Source organism: Anthonomus grandis, chromosome 22 (genome assembly GCF_022605725.1).
Source record: "Anthonomus grandis grandis chromosome 22, icAntGran1.3, whole genome shotgun sequence".
Classification (NCBI taxonomy): domain Eukaryota; kingdom Metazoa; phylum Arthropoda; class Insecta; order Coleoptera; family Curculionidae; genus Anthonomus; species Anthonomus grandis.
Genome location: NC_065567.1, coordinates 31,353,697 through 31,363,166, shown reverse-complemented (window position 1 = coordinate 31,363,166; position 9,470 = coordinate 31,353,697). Strand labels below are relative to the sequence as shown.

The window sequence follows — 9,470 nt, the reverse complement described above, 5'->3', positions numbered from 1 at the left end:
TTTTGGTGAAAAATTCGATACGGGGGGGTATACCTTAAAAATGAAAAATCCCAAACTTTGGAGGTCCATATCTCGGCTTCTATGGGCACTATCGGAAAAATTCCAACGGTTTTGACTTAGTTTCGTCGTTCTGAATCCAACGAGACCATCCGCAAGGTCGTAGCTCCCATATAAGCTGAGATCTCGCATTTTTAGGGCCCATTTTTGGGCTCAAAAACGGGGTCAAAAATTGACTTTTTTCCGAATTTTTAAAGTGCTATAATTCCACTTGTTTTGCTCGAATTGCATTATAACCCGATGTTTTCGTGATGTAGGCGATGGGTATAAGCCACTGATAGGGGTTTCTATAGCTATTTTCGAGTTTAAAGAAAATCGATTTTTCGCATTTTCAAAGTGCTATAATTCCCTTAGTTTTTCTCGAAACTCATTATAACCCGGTGTTTTCGTGTTGTAGGTGATGGGAACAAGCCGCTGGTATAGTTAGTTCAAATTCGAAAAAAATCAATTTTTGGTGAAAAATTCGATACGGGGGGGTATACCTTAAAAATGAAAAATCCCAAACTTTGGAGGTCCATATCTCGGCTTCTATGGGCACTATCGGAAAAATTCAAACGGTTTTGACTTAGTTTTGTCCTTCTGAATCCAACGAGACCATCCGCAAAGTCGTAGCTCCCATATTAGCTGAGATCTCTCATTTTTAGGGCCCATTTTTGGGCTCAAAAACGGGGTCAAAAATTGACTTTTTCCCGAATTTTCAAAGTGCTATAATTCCACTTGTTTTGGTTGAATTCCGTTATAACCCGGTGTTTTCGTGATGTAGGTGATGGGTATAAGCCACTAATAGGGGTTTCTATAGCTATTTTCGAGTTTAAAGAAAATCGATTTTTCGCATTTTCAAAGTGCTATAATTCCCTTAGTTTTTCTCGAAACTAATTATAACCCGGTGTTTTCGTGTTGTAGGTGATGGGAACAAGCCGCTGGTATAGTTAGTTCAAATTCGAAAAAAATCAATTTTTGGTAAAAAATTCGATACGGGGGGGTATACCTTAAAAATGAAAAATCCCAAACTTTGGAGGTCCATATCTCGGCTTCTATGCGCACTATCGGAAAAATTCCAACGGTTTTGACTTAGTTTCGTCCTTCTGAATCCAACGAGACCATCCGCAAAGTCGTAGCTCCCATATTAGCTGAGATCTCGCATTTTTAGGGCCCATTTTTGGGCTCAAAAACGGGGTCAAAAATTGACTTTTTCCCGAATTTTCAAAGTGCTATAATTCCACTTGTTTTGGTTGAATTCCGTTATAACCCGGTGTTTTCGTGATGTAGGTGATGGGTATAAGCCACTAATAGGGGTTTCTATAGCTATTTTCGAGTTTAAAGAAAATCGATTTTTCGCATTTTCAAAGTGCTATAATTCCCTTAGTTTTTCTCGAAACTCATTATAACCCGGTGTTTTCGTGTTGTAGGTGATGGGAACAAGCCGCTGGTATAGTTAGTTCAAATTCGAAAAAAATCAATTTTTGGTGAAAAATTCGATACGGGGGGGTATACCTTAAAAACGAAAAATCCCAAACTTTGGAGGTCCATATCTCGGCTTCTATGTGCACTATCGGAAAAATTCCAACGGTTTTGACTTAGTTTCGTCCTTCTGAATCCAACGAGACCATCCGCAAAGTCGTAGCTCCCATATTAGCTGAGATCTCGCATTTTTAGGGCCCATTTTTGGGCTCAAAAACGGTGTGGAAAATTGACTTTTTCCCGAATTTTTAAAATGCTATAATTCCACTTGTTTTGGTCGAATTCCGTTATAACCCGGTGTTTTCGTAATGTAGGTGATGGGTATAAGCCACTGATAGGGGTTTCTATAGCTATTTTCGAGTTTAAAGAAAATCGATTTTTCGCATTTTCAAAGTGCTATAATTCCCTTAGTTTTTCTCGAAACTCATTATAACCCGGTGTTTTCGTGTTGTAAGTGATGGGAACAAGCCGCTGGTATAGTTAGTTCAAATTCGAAAAAAATCAATTTTTGGTGAAAAATTCGATACGGGGGGGTATACCTTAAAAATGAAAAATCCCAAACTTTGGAGGTCCATATCTCGGCTTCTATGGGCACTATCGGAAAAATTCAAACGGTTTTGACTTAGTTTCGTCCTTCTGAATCCAACGGGACCATCCGCAAGGTCGTAGCTCCCATATTAGCTGAGATCTCGCATTTTTAGGGCCCATTTTTGGGCTCAAAAACGGGGTCAAAAATTGACTTTTTCCCGAATTTTCAAAGTGCTATAATTCCACTTGTTTTGGTTGAATTCCGTTATAACCCGGTGTTTTCGTGATGTAGGTGATGGGTATAAGCCACTAATAGGGGTTTCTATAGCTATTTTCGAGTTTAAAGAAAATCGATTTTTCGCATTTTCAAAGTGCTATAATTCCCTTAGTTTTTCTCGAAACTCATTATAACCCGGTGTTTTCGTGTTGTAAGTGATGGGAACAAGCCGCTGGTATAGTTAGTTCAAATTCGAAAAAAATCAATTTTTGGTGAAAAATTCGATACGGGGGGGTATACCTTAAAAATGAAAAATCCCTAACTTTGGAGGTCCATATCTCGGCTTCTATGGGCACTATCGGAAAAATTCCAACGGATTTGACTTAGCTTCGTCCTTCTGAATCCAACGAGACCATCCGCAAGGTCGTAGCTTCCATATTAGCTGAGATCTCGCATTTTTAGGGCCCATTTTTGGGCTCAAAAACGGGGTCAAAAATTGACTTTTTTCCGAATTTTTAAAGTGCTATAATTCCACTTGTTTTGGTCGAATTCCATTATAACCCGGTGTTTTCGTGATGTAGGCGATGGGTATAAGCCACTGATAGGGGTTTCTATAGCTATTTTCGAGTTTAAAGAAAATCGATTTTTCGCATTTTCAAAGTGCTATAATTCCCTTAGTTTTTCTCGAAACTCATTATAACCCGGTGTTTTCGTGTTGTAAGTGATGGGAACAAGCCGCTGGTATAGTTAGTTCAAATTCGAAAAAAATCAATTTTTGGTGAAAAATTCGATACGGGGGGGTATACCTTAAAAATGAAAAATCCCAAACTTTGGAGGTCCATATCTCGGCTTCTATGGGCACTATCGGAAAAATTCAAACGGTTTTGACTTAGTTTCGTCCTTCTGAATCCAACGAGACCATCCGTAAGGTCGTAGCTCCCATATTAGCTGAGATCTCGCATTTTTAGGGCCCATTTTTGGGCTCAAAAACGGGGTCAAAAATTGACTTTTTCCCGAATTTTCAAAGTGCTATAATTCCACTTGTTTTGGTCGAATTCTGTTATAACCCGGTGTTTTCGTGATGTAGGTGATGGGTATAAGCCACTGATAAGGGTTTCTATAGCTATTTTCGAGTTTAAAGAAAATCGATTTTTCGCATTTTCAAAGTGCTATAATTCCCTTAGTTTTTCTCGAAACTCATTATAACCCGGTGTTTTCGTGTTGTAGGTGATGGGAACAAGCCGCTGGTATAGTTAGTTCAAATTCGAAAAAAATCAATTTTTGGTGAAAAATTCGATACGGGGGGGTATACCTTAAAAATGAAAAATCCCAAACTTTGGAGGTCCATATCTCGGCTTCTATGCGCACTATCGGAAAAATTCCAACGGTTTTGACTTAGTTTCGTCCTTCTGAATCCAACGAGACCATCCGCAAAGTCGTAGCTCCCATATTAGCTGAGATCTCGCATTTTTAGGGCCCATTTTTGGGCTCAAAAACGGGGTCAAAAATTGACTTTTTCCCGAATTTTCAAAGTGCTATAATTCCACTTGTTTTGGTTGAATTCCGTTATAACCCGGTGTTTTCGTGATGTAGGTGATGGGTATAAGCCACTAATAGGGGTTTCTATAGCTATTTTCGAGTTTAAAGAAAATCGATTTTTCGCATTTTCAAAGTGCTATAATTCCCTTAGTTTTTCTCGAAACTCATTATAACCCGGTGTTTTCGTGTTGTAGGTGATGGAAACAAGCCGCTGGTATAGTTAGTTCAAATTCGAAAAAAATCAATTTTTGGTGAAAAATTCGATACGGGGGGGTATACCTTAAAAATGAAAAATCCCAAACTTTGGAGGTCCATATCTCGGCTTCTATGGGCACTATCGGAAAAATTCAAACGGTTTTGACTTAGTTTCGTCCTTCTGAATCCAACGAGACCATCCGCAAGGTCGTAGCTCCCATATTAGCTGAGATCTCGCATTTTTAGGGCCCATTTTTGGGCTCAAAAACGGGGTCAAAAATTGACTTTTTTCCGAATTTTTAAAGTGCTATAATTCCACTTGTTTTGGTCGAATTCCGTTATAACCCGGTGTTTTCGTGATGTAGGTGATGGGTATAAGCCACTGATAGGGGTTTCTATAGCTATTTTCGAGTTTAAAGAAAATCGATTTTTCGCATTTTCAAAGTGCTATAATTCCCTTAGTTTTTCTCGAAACTCATTATAACCCGGTGTTTTCGTGTTGTAGGTGATGGGAACAAGCCGCTGGTATAGTTAGTTCAAATTCGAAAAAAATCAATTTTTGGTGAAAAATTCGATACGGGGGGGTATACCTTAAAAATGAAAAATCCCAAATTTTGGAGGTCCATATCTCGGCTTCTATGGGCACTATCGGAAAAATTCAAACGGTGTTGACTTAGTTTCGTCCTTCTGAATCCAACGAGACCATCCGCAAGGTCGTAGCTCCCATATTAGCTGAGATCTCACATTTTTAGGGCCCATTTTTGGGCTCAAAAACGGGGTCAAAAATTGACTTTTTTCCGAATTTTTAAAGTGCTATAATTCCACTTGTTTTGCTCGAATTGCATTATAACCCGGTGTTTTCGTGATGTAGGCGATGGGTATAAGCCACTGATAGGGGTTTCTATAGCTATTTTCGAGTTTAAAGAAAATCGATTTTTCGCATTTTCAAAGTGCTATAATTCCCTTAGTTTTTCTCGAAACTCATTATAACCCGGTGTTTTCGTGTTGTAGGTGATGGGAACAAGCCGCTGGTATAGTTAGTTCAAATTCGAAAAAAATCAATTTTTGGTGAAAAATTCGATACGGGGGGGTATACCTTAAAAATGAAAAATCTCAAACTTTGGAGGTCCATATCTCGGCTTCTATGTGCACTATCGGAAAAATTTCAACGGTTTTGACTTAGTTTCGTCGTTCTGAATCCAACGAGACTATCCGCAAGGTCGTAGCTCCCATATTAGCTGAGATCTCGCATTTTTAGGGCCCATTTTTGGGCTCAAAAACGGGGTCAAAAATTGACTTTTTCCCGAATTTTCAAAGTGCTATAATTCCACTTGTTTTGGTCGAATTCTGTTATAACCCGGTGTTTTCGTGATGTAGGTGATGGGTATAAGCCACTGATAGGGGTTTCTATAGCTATTTTCGAGTTTAAAGAAAATCGATTTTTCGCATTTTCAAAGTGCTATAATTCCCTTAGTTTTTCTCGAAACTCATTATAACCCGGTGTTTTCGTGTTGTAGGTGATGGGAACAAGCCGCTGGTATAGTTAGTTCAAATTCGAAAAAAATCAATTTTTGGTGAAAAATTCGATACGGGGGGGTATACCTTAAAAATGAAAAATCCCAAACTTTGGAGGTCCATATCTCGGCTTCTATGTGCACTATCGGAAAAATTTCAACGGTTTTGACTTAGTTTCGTCGTTCTGAATCCAACGAGACTATCCGCAAGGTCGTAGCTCCCATATTAGCTGAGATCTCGCATTTTTAGGGCCCATTTTTGGGCTCAAAAACGGGGTCAAAAATTGACTTTTTCCCGAATTTTCAAAGTGCTATAATTCCACTTGTTTTGGTCGAATTCTGTTATAACCCGGTGTTTTCGTGATGTAGGTGATGGGTATAAGCCACTGATAGGGGTTTCTATAGCTATTTTCGAGTTTAAAGAAAATCGATTTTTCGCATTTTCAAAGTGCTATAATTCCCTTAGTTTTTCTCGAAACTCATTATAACCCGGTGTTTTCGTGTTGTAGGTGATGGGAACAAGCCGCTGGTATAGTTAGTTCAAATTCGAAAAAAATCAATTTTTGGTGAAAAATTCGATACGGGGGGGTATACCTTAAAAATGAAAAATCCCAAACTTTGGAGGTCCATATCTCGGCTGCTATGAGTACTATCGGAAAAATTCAAACGGTTTTGACTTAGTTTCGTCCTTCTGAATCCAACGAGACTACTCGCAAAGTCGTAGCTCCCATATTAGCTGAGATCTCGTATTTTTAGGGCCCATTTTTGGGCTCAAAAACGGGGTCAAAAATTGACTTTTTCCCGAATTTTCAAAGTGCTATAATTCCACTTGTTTTGGTTGAATTCCGTTATAACCCGGTGTTTTCGTGATGTAGGTGATGGGTATAAGCCACTGATAGGGGTTTCTATAGCTATTTTCGAGTTTAAAGAAAATCGATTTTTCGCATTTTCAAAGTGCTATAATTCCCTTAGTTTTTCTCGAAACTCATTATACCCCGGTGTTTTCGTGTTGTAGGTGATGGAAACAAGCCGCTGGTATAGTTAGTTCAAATTCGAAAAAAATCAATTTTTGGTGAAAAATTCGATACGGGGGGGTATACCTTAAAAATGAAAAATCCCAAACTTTGGAGGTCCATATCTCGGCTTCTATGGGTACTATCGGAAAAATTCCAACGGTTTTGACTTAGTTTCGTCGTTCTGAATCCAACGAGACCATCCGCAAGGTCGCAGCTCCCATATTAGCTGAGATCTCGCATTTTTAGGGCCCATTTTTGGGCTCAAAAACGGGGTCAAAAATTGACTTTTTTCCGAATTTTTAAAGTGCTATAATTCCACTTGTTTTGCTCGAATTGCATTATAACCCGGTGTTTTCGTGATGTAGGCGATGGGTATAAGCCACTGATAGGGGTTTCTATAGCTATTTTCGAGTTTAAAGAAAATCGATTTTTCGCATTTTCAAAGTGCTATAATTCCCTTAGTTTTTCTCGAAACTCATTATAACCCGGTGTTTTCGTGTTGTAGGTGATGGGAACAAGCTGCTGGTATAGTTAGTTCAAATTCGAAAAAAATCAATTTTTGGTGAAAAATTCGATACGGGGGGTATACCTTAAAAATGAAAAATCCCAAACTTTGGAGGTCCATATCTCGGCTTCTATGCGCACTATCGGAAAAATTCCAACGGTTTTGACTTAGTTTCGTCCTTCTGAATCCAACGAGACCATCCGCAAAGTCGTAGCTCCCATATTAGCTGAGATCTCGCATTTTTAGGGCCCATTTTTGGGCTCAAAAACGGGGTCAAAAATTGACTTTTTCCCGAATTTTCAAAGTGCTATAATTCCACTTGTTTTGGTCGAATTCTGTTATAACCCGGTGTTTTCGTGATGTAGGTGATGGGTATAAGCCACTGATAGGGGTTTCTATAGCTATTTTCGAGTTTAAAGAAAATCGATTTTTCGCATTTTCAAAGTGCTATAATTCCCTTAGTTTTTCTCGAAACTCATTATACCCCGGTGTTTTCGTGTTGTAGGTGATGGAAACAAGCCGCTGGTATAGTTAGTTCAAATTCGAAAAAAATCAATTTTTGGTGAAAAATTCGATACGGGGGGGTATACCTTAAAAATGAAAAATCCCAAACTTTGGAGGTCCATATCTCGGCTTCTATGGGTACTATCGGAAAAATTCCAACGGTTTTGACTTAGTTTCGTCGTTCTGAATCCAACGAGACCATCCGCAAGGTCGCAGCTCCCATATTAGCTGAGATCTCGCATTTTTAGGGCCCATTTTTGGGCTCAAAAACGGGGTCAAAAATTGACTTTTTCCCGAATTTTCAAAGTGCTGTAATTCCACTTGTTTTGGTCGAATTCCGTTATAACCCGGTGTTTTCGTGATGTAGGTGATGGGTATAAGCCACTGATAGGGGTTTCTATAGCTATTTTCGAGTTTAAAGAAAATCGATTTTTCGCATTTTCAAAGTGCTATAATTCCCTTAGTTTTTCTCGAAACTCATTATAACCCGGTGTTTTCGTGTTGTAGGTGATGGGAACAAGCCGCTGGTACAGTTTGTTCAAATTCGAAAAAAATCAATTTTTGGTGAAAAATTCGATACGAGGGGGTATACCTTAAAAATGAAAAATCCCAAACTTTGGAGGTCCATATCTCGGCTTCTATGGGCACTATCGGAAAAATTCCAACGGTTTTGACTTAGTTTCGTCCTTCTCAATCCAACGAGACCATCCGCAAGGTCGTAGCTTCCATATTAGCTGAGATCTCGCATTTTTAGGGCCCATTTTTGGGCTCAAAAACGGGGTCAAAAATTGACTTTTTCCCAAATTTTCAAAGTGCTATAATTCCACTTGTTTTGGTCGAATTCCGTTATAACCCGGTGTTTTCGTGATGTAGGTGATGGGTATAAGCCACTGATAGGGGTTTCTATAGCTATTTTCGAGTTTAAAGAAAATCGATTTTTCGCATTTTCAAAACCAAAAATCCAGAAATTTATAAAAAAATCGTTAAATAAATATATATTTAACGATAGTAATAAGTATATGAAAAATTGCTTGCGGTGCGTGGCCCAACGAAAAGTTCAAAGTTGAAGAAAATTGAATGACCTTTCAACATCCTGCTGTTCGTTTAAAAATAAGTGTAAATGCTACCCCTATCACTAAGGGTTTGAAGTTATTGTGATAAAATTTGTGTGTAAATATGTACCCCTTGAAAACAATTTATGTCCAAGGATTTTTAAAAATTTTTAAATTCAAAGCTATAAACCCTGCTGAACTATTTTCGAAGGACCACCCTATATGTCAACTGTATATACTTACATAAAAAATTTCTTGATTTACTTTTATACTCACATGAAATCTGCATTGTAACTTGAATAGTGATTAGTGAAATATTTTAAATAAAACTTTCTGGATTTACAGATTCGAATATTTCTGTAAAATGTCCTGGGAATAGTTGAAGAAGGCATTCCGCGAATATTGTATGGAGGCACTTCTGCTGCTTACTTATGGCCAGTCATATTTTGAAATAGAACCAATGTTCCTGACTTTATATAATTATTAAATCGATAAGGCTAAAGGTGCGAGTGATTCAATTATATCTTGTAAGTTCTTAGTTAGTTGTGCAGTACTTGAAGTATATTCTTAAATTTATGCGAATTTATGATATTACTCAAGAGATTTATATTAAGGTCGCCAATTATAATAATGTTTTCATAATGATCTCCAAAGAACGGTTCACTTACAGAAGATTTTATTATTTATTTATATAAATATTTGAATCCTGATTAAAAAATATATTATATTTATTATTATATTTCCTAATAAAAATGTCTAATTAATTGTTGCAGTTCCCGGAGGAGGACTCCGTATATATAATAATTATATTTATTACTCATGAATAGTCGAACCTCGAATATATCACTTCCATACTACATATTTCCAGTTCTCGCCGATGCG

General features: G+C 37.8%; 1 long non-coding RNA gene across 1 annotated transcript; it reads left to right on the top strand.

Moving 5' to 3' along the window:
• Positions 1-4,061: 4,061 nt before the first annotated feature.
• Positions 4,062-8,406, top strand: LOC126748991 (uncharacterized). Its single transcript, XR_007664853.1, has 3 exons — positions 4,062-4,204; positions 5,723-6,135; positions 8,159-8,406. It is a non-coding gene; the product is annotated as an uncharacterized LOC126748991 (long non-coding RNA).
• Positions 8,407-9,470: the final 1,064 nt, after the last annotated feature.